At 39.1% G+C, this 18,214-nt stretch overlaps 1 long non-coding RNA gene across 1 annotated transcript; it reads left to right on the forward strand.

Moving 5' to 3' along the window:
• The first annotated feature begins 12,345 nt into the window (after positions 1-12,345).
• Positions 12,346-17,844, forward strand: LOC146327324 (uncharacterized). The gene is made up of 5 exons (XR_014770594.1): positions 12,346-12,775; positions 16,925-17,009; positions 17,138-17,239; positions 17,398-17,568; positions 17,730-17,844. It is a non-coding gene; the product is annotated as an uncharacterized LOC146327324 (long non-coding RNA).
• Positions 17,845-18,214: the final 370 nt, after the last annotated feature.

Below are 18,214 nucleotides of genomic sequence, written 5' to 3' on the forward strand. Positions count from 1 at the left end.
CTTGTTGACATGCTAGGAGTCAAATTCGTGGTGGAGGTTGGTGTACGTCTCTCTCATTATCTTTCAGATTGATGGTGATCTGTCAGTAGTCATGACACCTAAATCCACGCCCATTTAGAGTAGGTGTTTCAACCCCCCCTCCCCCACCCCCACCAAGCTCCATTGCCTCCATAGCCACAGTACTTAATGCTTTTGTAACTGTAATTGTGTGTAGTAAATGCAAATGTAGCACCCTGTATTGTGATTGGCTGTTGAGAAATACCTCTTTATTCTGATTGGTTACTGGAAAATCCACCTGTATTGTGATTGGCTGTTGTAAAATCCCCCTGTATTGTGATTGGCTGTTGTAAAATCCCCCTGTAATGTGATTGGCTGTTGAGAAGTACCTCTTTATTCTGATTGGTTGCTGGAAAATCCCCCTGTGTTCTGATTGGCCGTTGCAAAAACCCCTGCATTCTGATTGGTTGTTTGAAAATGACCCCGTATTGAGATTGGCTGTTGTGAAAAACATCTGTGCTGTGATTGGGTGTTGTAAAATCCCCCTGCATTGTGATTGGCTGTTGTAAAATCCCCCTGTATTCTGATTGGCTGTTTGAAAATGACCTTGTGTTGTGATTGGACATCATGAAAAAACATCTGTGCTGTGATTGGCTATTGTAAAATCACCCTGTATTGTGATTGGCTGTTGAGAAATACCTCTTTATTCTGATTGGTTACTGGAAAATCCCCCTGTATTGTGATTGGCTGTTGTAAAATCTCACTATAATGTGATTGGCTGTTGAGAAATGCCTCTTTATTCTGATTGGTTACTGGAAAATCCTCCTGTATTGTGATTTGCTGTTGTAAAATCCCCCTATATTCTGATTGGCTGTGGCAAAATCCCCCTGTATTCTGATTGGTTGTTTGAAAATGACCCCATATTGTTATTGGCTGTCATGAAAAACATCTGTGCTGTGATTGGCTGTTGTAAAATCCCCCTGTATTCTGATTGGCTGTTTGAAAATCACCCTGTTTTGTGATTGGCTGTTGTAAAATCCCTCTGCATTCTGATTGGTTACTGTAAAATCCCCCTTTATTGTGATTGGCTGTTGTAAAATCCCCCTATATTCAGATTGGCTGTTGCAGGATTCCCCTGCATTCTGATTGGTTGTTTGAAAATGACCCTGTATTGTGATTGGCTGTCATGAAAAACATCTGTGCTGTGATTGGCTGTTGTAAAATCCCTTTGCATTGTGATTGGCTGTTGTAAAATCCCACTGTAATGTGATTGGCTGTTGAGAAATACCTCTTATTCTGATTGGTTGCTGGAACATCCCCCTGTACTGTGATTGGCTGTTGTAAACACTCCCTTATATTTTGATTGGCTGTTGCAAAAAACCCCTACATTCTGATTGGTTGTAGTAAAATCCCCCTGTATTCTGATTGGCTGTTTGAAAATCCCCCTGTATTCTCATTGGATGTTGTAAAATCCCCCTGCATTCTGATTGGTTATTGTAAAATCCCACTGTAATGTGATTGGTTGTTGTAAAATCCCCCTGCACTGTGATTGGCTGTTGTAAAATCCCCCTGTATTCTGATTGGCTGTTGTAAAATTCCTCTGTATTGTAATTTGCTGTTGGAAAATCCCACTGTAATGTCATTGGGTGTTGAGAAGTACCTCTTTATTCTGAATGGTTGCTGGAAAATCCCCATGTATTGTGATTGGCTGTTGTAAAATCCCCCTATATTCTGATTGGCTGTTGTAAAATCCCCCTGTATTCTGATTGGCTGTTGTAAAATCACACTGCATTCTGATTGGCTGTTGTAAAATCCCACTGTAATGTGATTGGTTGTTGAGAAATACCTCTTTATTCTGATTGGTTGCTGGAACATCCCCTGTACTGTGATTGGCTGTTGTAAACACTCCCTTATATTTTGATTGGCTGTTGCAAAAAAACCCTACATTCTGATTGGTTGTTGTAAAATCCCCATGTATTGTGATTGGCTGTTGTAAAATCCCCCTATATTCTGATTGGCTGTTGTAAAATCCCCTTATATTCTGATTGGCTGTTTGAAAATCCCCCCGTATTCTGATTGGCTGTTGTAAAATCACACTGCATTCTGATTGGCTGTTGTAAAATCCCACTGTAATGTGATTGGCTGTTGTAAAATCCCCCTTTATTCTGATTGGCTGTTGGAAAATCACCCTGTATTGTGGTTGGCTGTTGTAAAATCCCACTGTAATGTGATTGGCTGTTGAGAAATACCTCTTTATTCTGATTGGTTGCTGGAAAATCCCCCTGTATTGTGATTGGCTGTTGTAAAATCCCCCTATATTCTGATTGGCTGTCATAAAAAACATCTGTGCTTTGATTGGTTGTTGGAAAAATTACTTGTATTTCATTGGCTGTTATGTACTGTGACAGGCCTAATGAAAACCCATCATTTCATGTTCAGTAAGCCCTCTTATTATCCGTAACTCAAAAACACTAACTTAAAACTTTTTTTTAAAAAAAGATGTTTTTCTCTGTCATACAATATTATTTATGTATAAAGGAAGAGTGTTGGGAAATGTACTCAAAAAAGTGAGGCAGTCAGTTTCGGTAATTTTTTTTTTTTATCCTAAAAGAAAATTATAATTGCAGAGAAACACATTTTGGAATCTGTAAACCATGCAGCAGCTGAAAGCCTCTGGAAATCTGGTTTAAAATAAAGTATCTATCAACGTCATGTAACTAACAATATCAGGACAGTGTGCAAAAACTATACCTTTAACTACAATATTTCATATTTGTATTAAAACTAATTTCTAACATTTTTCAGGTGTTTATAAAGAACCTAGGTTGTATGAGACACTGACTTACCTGCCGTAGATGGATGTTGACACGCCTCCGATTTTGTAGAAGCAAAGATGCGTACCAGCACAGAAGTGTAGCAATGCACTGTTGAGGAAAGGGTCAGCAACAACATATAACATATTTTAACCACTTACAAAAATTTGTATCAGTTTAAATGTACATTATATTTTGAAGATTTTCTCAGCTTCACCTTGCTACCAGGCAGCCTTTTCTCATGGTATACTGCTGTTATATAAGCTAACTATCGCTCTCTCCAAACCAACCATGTATTAAGTAAGTAGTGCTTCTGCTAAGACTTGGGTGGCTTTGGAGATATGATATTTGGCTTGTATGAAGGCGAGATCCTGTTGGAAAGGATGGCTGACAGGAAGGTAAAGCAGTGAAAATATTTGAAATATTGCATAAAGTTAAATACTTTTTTGTTGGGAAGAACACTTTCAAGTGGTTAAAATGATTTGCTGCTAACCCTGTCTAAAGCAGTACACTGTTTAGCTCATCTACATTGGTACTCCTGCTGCTTCTCCAAACCAGAAGCAGCCAACTAACATCTACTGTGGGCAATACACTGACTATGGATAAGTACCTTATACAAACACACTTTGAATGAACCATCCTCTTAACAGTTATGAAGGTACTGTGTGGCATACTTCTGACCATTTAGTGTAAACCTAGCAACTATAAAGGCACATTATGCAGTTTTGGAAAAGAAATTCAAACTCAGAAAAGTAATAATACAAACGCAAATATTGATATATTTTCATAACTGAATAAATAAGGGATCCTAAGAGGGAAATGAGGTCCCTAAAACACTGTCTGAAGCCAGAAAGTTGGGTCCCTGCAAAAAAAAGAAACAATATGAAAATTATGCTCTTTGAGGACAATTTGTTTATTCTGTAATTAATTATTAATTCAGTCAGTCATGTATGTATCCGTGAATATTCTTTTTTGATTCAAAATTCTTTCCCAAAACTACAAGTGTACCTTTAAAAACAAGATCTTTAAAATTGTCACATAACAGGTTATGAACACTACATATCTTTTTTACAATGGTTCAATGCAAATTTATTACATAAACAAGTTCAGTGTGTACTGAAAGCCGGTAGACTACATTAGCAATCTGAACAAGATGAGCTTAACAGTTGTCAACATGGCATATTCATGTCGCAGACCTTGCTGTAACTGAGTGAGCCACTAAAGTTCACTATTCCTTTTCAGAATCCACTAATCTTGTTTAGATCTTGAGTTCTGAAATTGTGTCATCAAGTCATTCTTGAGTCTGCAGCTGTGGTTTGCAGCTCTAATTTGCAGCTCTAAGTGAATTTAAAAGTGTTGGTCAGTCTTTTGGGACGCATCGACAATCTGGTGAGGTTGATCACCACATCACCTTCTACAGTGACAGATCCTTATAGGCTGGTAGTGAACCAGAGTCCCAGTGATGCACCCCAAGATCTGGCTGTGGCTCAGAAAGACAATGCACTAATCGCATCCAGTGAAAACAATGGAAACTAAGGTGAGCAAAGAATTTTGTTCATGGTTGATTGTCATAAAAATGCTGTATACACAAGTCCGATAGATCTGTTTTCATTCTACTGTTTAGTGCTCTTGATTGCAGAGAAAGTAATTGTGCCACTCCTGGACTAATGACATTTATGTGATTTGTTTGGGGTGGTGCTGCTACTAACAATTATTTTTAATATTTCATAATTTATTATTTCAGAATTAATGTATTGATTAATCAATCAGTTGGTTGGACTATAAAATGTCAAAAAAAAGTGTGAAAATCACTTGATCAGCGTTTCTTGAAGCCCAAGATGACGTCCTCAAATGTCTTCTTTTGTCCACAAACTAGATATATTCAGTTTACTGTCACAGAGGACTAAAACAAACAGAAAATATTCACATTTGAGGATCTAAAAACAGAGTATTGAGACTTTTTTTCTTTAAAAAATGACTCAAAGTGATTAATCAATTATCAGAATTATTGGTGATTAATTTGATAGTTGATTAATTATCTATTAACCAATTACATGTTACAGCTCTAGTTTGAGGTGGCTGTCATATATATAATCAACACAGCCCAAGTGGCCAAAAAATACACTTCATAGGTTTCAAAACTTCTCACCTGCAGTTGAAATTTAGCCAGCTAACTGTCTAACTGTCTAACACTGGCACATTTACAGAAATGCTGATTAGGTTATCCCTAGAACTAAATGAAAATGAGGAGTCACGTGGGTACGCTGAGCAGGATGGCAGCACTGTAGGAGGGCTCAGACCACTCGCTACTAATTTAATTGTTTAATCCATATTTATCTGCCTACCTTGAGCTAAATATTGATAGACTTTATCCCAAAAAAGTTCTTAGTACTTTGACTACATTTTTGGCGGTGAGAAATGGCGACAACGTCGAAATATTTTAAGGATATGGGCCACATAGCTACTCGGAACAAGCTAGCTGCTAATGAGGACAAGTCTCCCGACGAAGCTGCAGAACAGAAAATAAGCATTGAAAAATTTTTTGCTGAAATAACCAAACTGTACGGTGGCCGACAAGTGCAAACGCGCTGCATATACAGACAGGTGCTGCAGGCCTACGTGAAAATATTATGGCACATATTACTAGATAAAATCCTTACTGTCTGTTATGTATTATGCACTGAGTGTTGTCATGTTGCTTATATAATGTCATGTTTCCTTTCCTTGTCTTCAACATGACAATAAAGTTTGTTTTAAAAAAAATAAAAAAAAAATAAAAAAAAATCCTGAAAGGGGAAACGTAATTATGAAGAATAAACATCCCGTAACTGTTTTTTAAACTAAAAAAAAAAAATAAATAAAAAAATAAAAAGGAATAGGCCTATGTGAGAAGTAGAAAGTTATTGGTGAGAGGAAAATTGGAGGCGGGGAGAGGCTACATGAAAAAGTACGTATTCTTTTTTCTTTTTCTTTCTTTCTTTCTTTTTTCCACATGTGGCCCTCATCTTTTACTGTATTATGAAAGTGCAGCTGATTTACATTTTTACATTTTTATTTTGTTTTACATTTTCTGATTTTTTGCCTCTCCCACCTCCAATTTTCCTCTCACCAATATCTTTCTACTTCTCACGTAGGCCTATTCCTCTCCTCCGCAGGTTGATTCGTCCGTTGTCTGTCTCTCGGGGGAAAGCTCAGCACTGCCCCTAGAGGCCTGGAGCACTTCCGTTGTGTGACTGTATATGCAGCGTTTTCGTTTTGCATTTGTTTTCTCATTTGCAGCGCGTTTCTGTATATGCGGCGTTTTCTTTTTGCATTTGTTTTCTCATTTGCAGCGCGTTTCTGTATTTGCAGCGTTTTCGTTTTGCATCTGTTTTCCTATATGCAGCGCGTTTCTGTATTTGCAGCACGTTTCTGTTTATGCAGCGCGTTTCTGTATTTGCAGGACATTTCTGTTTATGCAGCGCGTTTCTGTATTTGCAGCGATTTCGTTTTGCATCTGTTTTCCTATATGCAGCGTGTTTCTGTATTTGCAGCACATTTCTGTATATGCAGCGCGTTTCTGTATTTGCAGCGTTTTCCTTTTGCATCTGTTTTCTTATATGCAGCGCGTTTCTGTATTTGCAGCGCCTGTCTGTATATGCAGCGCGTTTGCACTTGTCGGCCACCGTAAAACTGAGTACTAAACTGACAGAAGTAGCTGCTGATGTAGTGACCATTAAAGAAACCACCACTGAGCTGAAAAACTCTGTCAGCGGGCTACAGGTACGAGTGGAGGAGGCGGAGGAGCGAATCTCCCAGCTGGAGGACACGACTGAGGGCCTTGTGACAAACACTAGTACCATGGGGAAAAAGGTGGATATGCTATGGGACCGTGTGCAAATCCTGGAGAATCACTGCAAAAGAAACAACATAAGATTGGTGAGACTGGTGGAGACATACGGGACAAATGGCACTTTGGAGGAATGTGTCAAAAAAGTTCTGAGCAAAGGGCTAGGGATAAACCCTGAGGCGGAGTTTAAAATTGAACAAATGCACCAAATGCTAGCCCCGATGCCGAATGAGGACCAGCTGCCCAGACCCATACTGATCCGCTTTCTGGCTTCCGCCTGCGAGAAGGTATTGAGAGCTGCAGTCAAGACATGAGGAGTGAAATGGGATGGACAAAGGCTGTTGATATTTCTTGATCTAACCAAGGAGTTAGCGGAGAAGAGGAAGGAGTTCCTGACCACGAAGAAGGCACTACAGCAACGCAATGTGAGATACACACTGGCCTTCCCCGCCACGCTGAGATTCACATGGAAGGGCAAGAGCCATCATTTTACAAGCGTGGAGGAGGCTGAACACTTTATCAACCAGAATTGCAACAACGCTTGAAACATGTACGGGATACATATTTATTTTCAACTGGACTGAGGATCAAGGGACAGGTAGATCATGAGAGAATGTGATGCGGGTGGGTCGGCTTACACAGGCTGTCATTAGCAACGAGCAGTTGGGAGGACCCCACGGACCTTGTTTGTTTGTTTTTTTTCTCTCAGGGCATTGTGTTTTTGTTTATTGTCATATTAAATGACTAGAAATTATGTTACAATTATCAGCTGGAATATAAAAGGTTGTAGAAGTCCTGCAAAAAGAGGGAAAATATCTTATCTTAAACACAATAAGGCCGATGTTGCATTTATTCAAGAGTCACATTTTAAGTCAGAGGAAACTCTGAAACCAAAATTTGGATGGGTAGGACATGTTTTTGATAGTTCATTTTCCAGTAAATGCAATGGGGTGGTTATACTTATACATAAAAATATGGCTTTAAATTGGTTAGACAGATAAAGGATAATGAGGGTAGAATGATTTGTTTACAGGCTAATATAGATGGCAAAAATATTATTTTGTGCAATATTTATGCACCAACCACCAGTGTAATGTCGTGACAAAAAACTCAGAAAAATAGGCCAGTAAGGTCTGGGCTTAAAGCCACAACACCCTAGAAACCTTGATAAAAATTCACTGTTATCATTTGTATATTTTCAAAGTTCAAAACCATCAAAAAGAAGAATCAGGCAAAGTCAGGAAAAATCACTGGAGGAGCAACAAAGTTCTGCCACACAAAGTTTATTGATCTCTCTAGGTAGAAAAACCAACAAGCTTGAGTCAAACCCAGGTTTAGACTGAAGAAAGAGGTGCAAAACACCTTGTTATATACTGTTTAGGAGGCTCTAGGAGCCTCCTCCCACTTTGAACATTTTGGCTCACAATCAAACATAATTGTGTATTAAATTTTACCTTATGGGATCATAATGTCATTCATTTTCTCACAAATTGCTGCCTCCCTTAGGTTTGCACGCATTAATCTTATATTTTTTAAAAATAGTTAAATGATAATACAGGTTAATGCATTACATGAAAAGAACACTGAACTGTTTAAATGACATCATAACAGCTGGTCTGATATCTTATCTGCGTGGTAAGCACCAGGCGCACTTCCAAGGTCCCCAGCCTCACTAACATTTCCGGATGGCATCATGATCTTCCTTAAAAGGGAATGTTGTCCTGGATGGAACAAGCCTGAGACACGAACTATAGCTGATAGAATGAGTCTGATGCATAAAGTATACCACTGCAAGCCTGGTTGTCCTGGATGGAACAAGTCTGAGGCATGAACTACAGCTGATGGAATGAGTCTGGTGCATGAAATTATACCACTACAGTAACCCAAACTTTTTTCATCAAGTAAATAAAATTTTGGGAGAAATGGAGGGTGATGTAATTCTAGCAGGAGATTTTAATCAAGTCTGGGATCCATTTATAGATCGAAGTACTTTTAGGGGCCCATCTTGGATACCTAAAGATAGAGCAGCTATACACATGTTGAGTGAGGATAATACTCTAGTGGATATTTGGCAGTTGACAAACCCACGAAAAAGAGAATATACTTTTTTCTCTCAGTTACAAATCATACTCGAGAATTGATATGTTTTTAATATCAAACAATATAACCAAGCAAGTTGCATATTGTAAAATTAATCCAATGGCTCTATCTGACCATGCAGCTGTAGAGCTGGGAATTGATATTAAATAATGACACAGAGAGAAGAGGTAGATGGAGATTGAATGCGTCACTATTATCTAATGAGGCTTTTAACTTATTATTAAAAGAAGAATTACAGTCTTTTTTTGAATTAAATACAGGCAGCTCAGGCAGGAGATCAACAGAGTGGAAATCATCTAAAGCTTATATTCAAGGGAAAATTATAGCATATGCATCTAAAAAGAAAAGAGAGGACATGAGTAAGATAAAGGAATTGGAAACTAAAATTAGGATGTATGAAAGGGAATTGGCAGACAATTTCTCAAACCAGTTATATCAAAACATTTGCAAGCTTAAATTTGAACTTTGCCATATAAACTACATCATACAAATGGTACTAATAATGTAGCTGTACAATGTGCATAATGCAATACATTCGAAAACAAAAAACAAAAAACACACACACATTTTAGTGGCATTTTGTAAGTTTTCAGTGTCTAACGGTGGAATTTCCGAGTGTCCGTGAAGGCACCTCGACTTGACTTGGCTGTGTGACGTCGTCGGACCATTAACTTCTCCCGCGTCTGTTGAGGTGAGTGGCTGTGGGTCTCCGTTCCTGTCTCTTTAATGTCAAAAAACAGCAGTTAAATAGTCAGAAATATGTAAACTGACAGTAAATTGGCATGATAATCGATAAATACGAACAGGAAATGAAGCCTCGGTCGATAGGCGGTCAGGGGGAGGGGCGGGAGAGGGCGGTGCGTCGAAATCCGGTGGTTTAAAAACCCCTACACATGATCAACGGTAAAAACGCTTTGCGCTGGCTGTCCCATATTTTCCTATGGAGAGAGCGGTGGCGCCCGACCTAGAGGCACCGCTACCCTTGGCATGGCGCACCGCTGGGATGTGCCGCTCAGCGCTGCGCCCAAAGTTCAACTTTGACCTCGTGCTGACCTTTCAAAGCGCAACCAATGAGATAACAGCTGAATGTGACGTAGCCAAAAGCGACACATACAAATAGAGGAGGGAGAGAAAATGGAAGAAAAACTCATTCTCTGTGTTTCCGAGTTCCCCGAACTGTATAACACATGATACCACGATCTCGGCAGGAAGAGTATTGCTTGGCGAAATGTCAGTAGTCAGATCGGGCTACCAGGCTTGTGATTAGGCAGAGTTTACGAGCTACCGTTAAGCTAAATACAATGCTAACGTTAGTTTAGCTGTTTGTGTACGTTCGCTATTCCAGGCAGACACAATGACAGGATCAGTGCTTCATAGCTATATAAACTGTCCTTTAGCTCAGCAACAGTAAATCCTATCATGTTGTTACATAGAGCTGTGGTTAGTTTTTGCAAAAGGGGAGTCTGCTTTTTTTTTTTTTTTTTTAGTCTGCTTTTTCCTCCAGGTCCTTTTCTTTCCGGAGTGACAAGTAGCGTTTGGTGTTGCCTAGCAACACCAACAGGTATACGTCATTGCACTTCTCGATGACGTATACCTGAGCTCCTCCGCATCCGCTCAGCGCCTCTGCGCCCTACCTGGCGGTGAGCGAAGAGCAAATTTCTTGTCATGACAGTTGAGCTAGCTAACTTGGTGCTGCCTGTTAGCTGCAGTAACATATCTGCAGTAACAAGCGCCTGTCTCCCCCCGTTCCTCTGTGTGTATGAATGTAGCCCTAGCTTCAGTAAAGCACAAACCACAGGTGAGAGAGAGGGGAGGAGAGACAGTGTGACAGTAAATATTAAATAAAATAAATAAATAAAGCAAAGGGCATCTTGAGGGAAAGACGGAATCTTATATTCAGTATACTTAAGCATTAAGTCAGCTAAGGTATATATAGGCTAATTGTTGTGTTTATGTTTAATTATGTCTCATGTGATTGTGTTTTTATTTGACAATTATTAGCTGATAGCTTTATTACGTAAAGATTGTTGGTTATGTGTGAACTTTTGCTTAATGTAGTGTGTGTAGAAGTAGAATTTGAATATTTATTATGAATGTACTTTCTTGCAAACCTACGGATAAAAGCAGTCATAACTGGTGCTGCATAGTTTGAGCAGACATACACACAGATAAACTGAGATACATAAGATGAGACTAATATTGTTTCTAGGCAAAGAGAAATACGTTTGGAGGCTGCGCTTGAGTGGTGAGTGAAGTAAAATCTGAACTCAAAGTAACAACAGAGTACATTATTTGACTGTGGACTGTGTTTAGCTGCCTTAAATGGGACAGAAGAACAATGGTAGTAGGCAGCCATGTATATTAGACTTAGAGCCAGACATTCAGTTAAACCAATCACAATCAGCTTTGACAATTTCTGCCCAGCAACTGTGGGTGGACATGTATCCACTGTGTAGGCAAGACATGCATTTGATGAAAATCTGCCTCTCAAACTACTGCCTCTGAGTGACAGACCCTAAGTCCCACAGCCAAACCAAACACATGTTGAGCGAGAAGAGAAGACTGCGAACACAGCCGTGTAAATTTTATTCTTGTGGTGCCAAATATGTGGTCACACCAACAATTTAAAGAACTGGGGTCATCTGCTTTTCTCCTGAAGGTCTTAATCTGAGTTAATATGGGAGTGAATGGGGCAGTTGGTTGGAAAACTTGTCCTTTTTGACCTTGCTGAGCCAAAACTATAAGTCCTTTTGTTGCTGTGGTCACATGTTGCTACCGGCACAGCTTTTCCTACAATCTGATGTGCAATTTGTGTATGTTGAGAGAACACTGAAGTCTGAATCTGAGAAGGGGTGTAAGTGAGAGAAGAACAAAATGGCTGACAATAAAAATGACAGTAGGCAGTGATGGATATTAGCCTTAGAGCTAGATATTCAATGGCTGCTATGGCCAGCAGCTATGAGTGAACATGCATCCAATGTGTAAGCAAGACACACAGACACGCACACACTCACCCATACACATACAAACATGCACAATAGTGCATGCACGCACACACACGTGCACGGACACACAGACACACGCACACATGCACAACTTCAATGATACATTTAGTGCTATTATTACTGCTGGCAGTATGGTGGAAATACTAGTTGGCAGTGAGCATAAGGCACACTCAAAGTTTTGTGCAAAATTTCTGGCTATAGTTAGTGATGCCTATGTGAATTGTACATCAGGCACACTGAATGACACTTACACTACAGCATTTACAGTGAACATGATGCTGAAGCATCCCTTTAAGAAATTTAATTGTTTTACTGTAATAAATTCATCCCACTGCAGTTGAAGTAAATAAAGGCAGACTTAAAAAGTGTAAATGTTTCTTTTATGTCAGTCTGCTTTCTTGAAGTTGCAGAAGTTAGTCCTAATGTCATGCTTTGTTGAAGTTGCATAAGTTAGTCTAATGCCATGTTAAGGTCGGGAGGCTTAAACTGCATTTTCTCACAAAATGATGATATACTATTTGTTGGTAAACAAAAAAGCCAAGTGCCTTTAAAACAATTTTAATAGCTTTTAAAGGGATCATTCAGTTTATTTGAAGTGGGGTTATGTGAGGACCTTATCTATAGTCAGTGTATTAAGTACAGTGAATTTGAGACAGCACACCCCCAATTGGGACAAGCAGAGAGGAGCACCATTAGGGAAGATAGCAGTGTACTACTGTGGACAAGGTCAGTAACAAAACATATTTTAGCCACCTGAACAAGGTCCACCTAGAAAATAAATAGTTTCCATTGTAAATGACCCACTCGTAATCCAGAGTTTTACTTATGTCAAGATTAACTAACTGAGATTTTTCACTAAACCTAGAATACACCCCTGGTCTTAGCACAGTGCATGAGGAGATGGAGTCCAGCAATCCGCCACTGCTATCCTCACCGCTAACCTAAAGCATCCATGTACCTGGGAGTGGGAGTCGGCACACCAAGAGGCCACTGCTTCACCATTATTTGACCTGGAGCACGACCTGGACCTGGTGGGTAACTATGTTTGTTTTCTTTGATTCTTTGAATGCTGCCAATAACTTATAGTTATACTTATGGACACAGTAAATTTTGACCACGTACATCATTGGTTAATGTCATCTCTCTCTTCCACTGATCTATAAACATGAAATAATTAACATACATAACTTACAGCATCTTGATTTTTTTTTTTTATTATTTTCATTTGCAGAGGTAAACATGTAAATGAGTGTTGATCTGTGTTTGTGCACTTGTTCTTAACAGGAAACAAACATGTTCCAGAGATGGAGAGACAAAACTCACAGGAACACACCACTACTATCTGCTCTATAAATCCACCTGTGCCAGGTAAATAAGAACAGCCTTCTCCCATGCATGATATGTGTCTCTTTTTTATTGTGTATTAGTGGTATATAAGCATGTAATGTACACTGTCTGTATTGTGCTTTTTTATATCCGAGGGACAGGAACAGGTAGTGCAGCTATATGTCTTGACTCTGAAAACTGCTGATTTCCAGACATGGCGCTAAAGTTTCCTCTCCTCTCCTCTCCTCTCCTCTCCTCTCCTCTCCTCTCCTCTCCTCTCCTCTCCTCTCCTCTCCTCATCGACACCAACCAGATGCACTTATAAAATTAAACAACCGTATAAGGAGGCCTATACGTAAAATGGGAGAGTCTGTGTTTCTCTGTGAGAAACTTTGAGATCTTCTCACAGCAGAGTGAACAGGTCTTTGTGTGAAACACTGCAGAGTGTAACATCATGCTGTTTACAGACAGTCTGCTGTCATTAGTTTGACAGAGAGACAGAGAGGGTCATGTCTAGAAGGGAACCCTAGACCTACGAAAGATCGTGCAAGTTTGATTATTTTAGTAGAAATAACGAACACAAATCTTGCGAGAATTGTGCAAATAAAGAGTTAGAGCTTCTAGACACGACCGAAAAAGGTGCGCAGCTCCAAAAATAGAAAATCATATCGTGGTGTTGATGTTTTTAATGTGGCGGGCTGCCATAAATAAAACACTATTCACTGAAACACTGATCACTGACCTGCTGTGATGGAAAAAAATACTCAGATTCTTTACTTAGGTATTTTTACATTGTGGTATTAGTGTGAATACAATTTAAAAATTTTGCATGTTATTGTTTCCTGTATCATCCTGTATTGTATCATAACAGTCATTGTTTTTTAAATTCTTAAGCAACAGACAGTCAAATGTTGTACATAATTCAAACATTATTATATCATAAAGGTAGCTATTGAGTGTTCATTATTGCACTAAATTAATGTTATACTGCTTTATAAAAACATTAGTGTGTGTGTTTCTGTTGTTTCAGAATGGCTCGACCAAATAAGCAGTTTGTAGCAGAAGCAGAATTCAAACATTGTGATATTATAAAGGCAGCTATTGAGTGTGGGGTCAGCTTTCTAACAAACATTCAAATATTCTACATAATTCAAATATTATATTTACATGGCAGGTATTCAGTGTTGCGTCAGGTTTTTAAGTAATATTCAAATATTCTACATAATTCAAAAATTATATTTTCGAGGCAGCTATCAGTGTGGCATCAGCTTTTTAACAAAAATCCAAATATTCTACCTAATTCAAATATTACCTTAAAAAGGCAGCTATTCAGTGTGGTATCAGTCATTCTACAAACATTCAAAAATTCCACATAATTCAAACTTTATTATATTTTAAAGGTAGCTATTCAGTGTGGTGTCAGCCTTTCTAACTAATATTCAAATATTATACATAATTCAAACCTTCTTATATCATTCACGCAGCTGTTCAGTGTGGCGTCAGGCATATTGTTGCAGCAAGCCAATGCAGCATTGCAGCTTGGCTTCAGCTTGTTGCATTCACAGCGGTAATTTCTTTAGAAATTGCTTTTCTAGTATCTCTAGTATCCTATTTAACTCGACCCTAAATTCCTTCAGGGGTCCATCCTCTTTTGTAAGAATGAGCAGTTTTTGAAGCAATGTGACCTTCTGACCTTTCCTGAGAGTTGGTAGTTAAGGTTTGTTTCATTACTTGAGGTGTATTTCACCGTCAATATTGTTATTATTTTTATTATTGTTAATAGTGATTTTGAGGACAGTTTTGCTCTAATTTTTGGTTCTGAATGCCTTCCTTTCGATATTATTTGGGTTTATTACATTGACACCAGGCCTTTTCTCTGTATTTCAGAATGGTCTGGTGTAAGTGAAGACCTGAGCCGGTGCAAGCTGCGTCCCCCAGCAAGGTGAAAGGACTGCCACAAAGGAGGTGAAACAGCACAATAGCCGAAGTTATAAAGACATTTTTTCTTTATTCTGTGAGCCATATGGCTCCAGAATTCAACTTCTCTGGACTATTTTCATCTTTTGTGACTCTCTTTTAGAAAATAATTATGATATTTTATTTTACTATTGCTTTAGAGGCTTTGTAGAGGCTGTAAACTGACTCTCCATGTGCTGCTGAATTGTTTGACCGTTGACTTGATAGGCCGTGCAGAGACTCTTTTTGTCCAGCAGATGGAGCCAAGTTATCAGTAACCAGTTATTTGACTTTTGCTCTTTCTCATCAAACAGCTACCCTGACACAGTAGGACGTGCTTTTTTTTTTTTTTTTTTTTTTCCCTTCTTTTATAAATTTTATTTAATACTGAAGGTTTTTTTCAATTAGGACTTAGTCTCCATTATTTATTTATTTATTTATTTTACATTTATTCTATTTTTTTTTAAATAATAATTTCTTTTCTTTGCATTTATATTTTAGGGATTTATTTGTTTTTTTTAAGAGGATACAGTTTTTTTCTTCCATAACCCCCCATAAAGGTTTTATTGTGTGTGTGATTTTGGATCGTTATCCTGACCTCTTCTCAATTTGATATCTTCTAGATATTATCACCTCACCTGAGATATAGGTGTGCTGAATAATTATTGGTGCATACAGCACTGGATAAGAAGAGGTCAGGTGACGATCCATGGCTGCTCAACCATTTACTTTTTATTTTTAACGGAGCCTCAGGAAAGGGCCATCCAATTAGAGATTTAATCTCACCGCAGGTCACAAATGTGGTGTATGCCAGTGTTCCCCAACCCTGGTTCTCAGGGCCCACTGTTTAGGTCGGGAGGCTTAAACTGCATTTTCTCACAAAACATGTTGATATACTATTTGTTGGTAAACAAAAAAGCCAAGTGCCTTTAAAACAATTTTAATAGCTTTTAAAGGGATCATTCAGTTTATTTGAAGTGGGGTTATGTGAGGACCTTATCTATAGTCAGTGTATTAAGTACAGTGAATTTGAGACAGCACACCCCCAATTGGGACAAGCAGAGAGGAGCACCATTAGGGAAGATAGCAGTGTACTACTGTGGACAAGGTCAGTAACAAAACATATTTTAGCCACCTGAACAAGGTCCACCTAGAAAATAAATAGTTTCCATTGTAAATGACCCACTCGTAATCCAGAGTTTTACTTATGTCAAGATTAACTAACTGAGATTTTTCACTAAACCTAGAATACACCCCTGGTCTTAGCACAGTGCATGAGGAGATGGAATCCAGCAACCCGCCACTGCTGTCCTCACCGCTAACCTAAAGCATCCATGTACCTGGGAGTGGGAGTCGGCACACCAAGAGGCCACTGCTTCACCATTTTTTGACCTGGAGCATGACCTGGACCTGGTGGGTAACTATGTTTGTTTTCTTTGATTCTTTGAATGCTGCCAATAACTTATAGTAATACTTATGGACACAGTAAATTCTGACCACGTACATCATTGGTTAATGTCATCTCTCTCTCTTCCACTGATCTATAAACATGAAATAATTAACATACATAACTTACAACATCTTGAAATTTTTTTTTTATTATTTTCATTTGCAGAGGTAAACATGTAAATGAGTGTTGATCTGTGTTTGTGCGCTTGTTCTTAACAGGAAACAAACATGTTCCAGAGATGGAGAGACAAAACTCACAGGATCACACCACTACTATCTGCTCTATAAATCGACCTGTGCCAGGTAAATAAGAACAGCCTCCTCCCATGCATGATATGTGTCTCTTTTTTATTGTGTATTAGTGGTATATAAGCATGTAATGTACACTGTCTGTATTGTGATTTTTTATATGCATCAATGGTGTAACATTTTTCTCTTCCTCTCACAAGGCTCTGACAAGATGTGAAGTTGGACACATGTCAATGAAGCAACAAGCAACATCAGCAGTCATCTTGAGCTGGAGTCAAACATGCTGTAAGTCAACTTTACAGTTCATAGATTGTGCATACCATTAGTATGAGCAATAGTTATAATGTGAAAACATTTAAAGGTTCAGTCACTGCTCCTTCTGTTTTGCTCTGACACTCATGAACAACAAACAGAAATCAAGGAGGGCTCCAGCAACATTTGACCGTGCTTTGCACAGCTAAGCCACACTGAGAGGCTACGACGAATACACCTGACAACTGCCTGACCTGTACCTCGTATGCGACTGTGTTTTTCTTTCAGTCATAAACACTGTAGTGTTACAGCATGACTCTGCAAACTGTTGATTTCCAGACAACAAATAACTGTGGGTTGTTTGTGTTGGCCGTCTACATCATCAGTCTTATAGTGTCCTCTCCTCTCGTCACATAACCAGAGCCACATGGACCGAGGGACAGGAACAGGTAGTGCAGCTATATGTCTTGACCAAATGTGAAGTAGGACACATGTCAACGAAGCAGTGCGGTACTGACAGCAACACTTGAGTGTGCTTTGCACAGCTAAGCCACACTGAGAGGCTACGACAAATATACCTGACCTGTACCTGGTATGTGACTGTGTTTTTCTGTCAGTCGTGAACACTATAGTGTTACACCATGACTCTGAAAACTGCTGATTTCCAGACATGGCGCTAAAGTCTCCTCTCCTCTCCTCTCCTCTCCTCTCCTCTCCTCTCCTCTCCTCTCCTCTCCTCTCCTCTCCTCTCAGGGACAGGAAAAGGCAGTGCAGCTATGTGCTTTTTACTCAACATTCATTGCTAATCTTCAGATGGACCCAGACCATCTGTAAGTATCCTATATAGCAGGGGTCCCTAACAGGCGGACCGAGGTCCGAGTCCTGACCCACACGCCGTCCTATATGGACATGGACCTATAACCAATAAATTCTTAATAGATTTTAAATTTTGACGGGACGCTTCTATTTTAACTGGCGCAACTATTCTAGTCTTTCCGACGCTGGTTTAGCTGATCAGGAAACGCACAGACCAATTGCAGAGAAGCCGCGTGTGGAGGAGACTGTTGTTAATGACAAAGTTTATTACAACAGTCAAAACTAACGTGATGGTTAATGACATCGACACCAACCAGATGCACTTATAATATTAAACAACCGTATAAGGAGGCCTATACATAAAACGGGAGAGTCTGTGTTTCTCTGTGAGAAACTTTGAGATCTTCTCACAGCAGAGTGAA

The sequence above is a fragment of the Lutjanus erythropterus genome, chromosome 5, assembly GCF_056507025.1.
Source record: "Lutjanus erythropterus isolate fLutEry1 chromosome 5, fLutEry1.hap2, whole genome shotgun sequence".
Lineage (NCBI taxonomy): Eukaryota > Metazoa > Chordata > Actinopteri > Lutjaniformes > Lutjanidae > Lutjanus > Lutjanus erythropterus.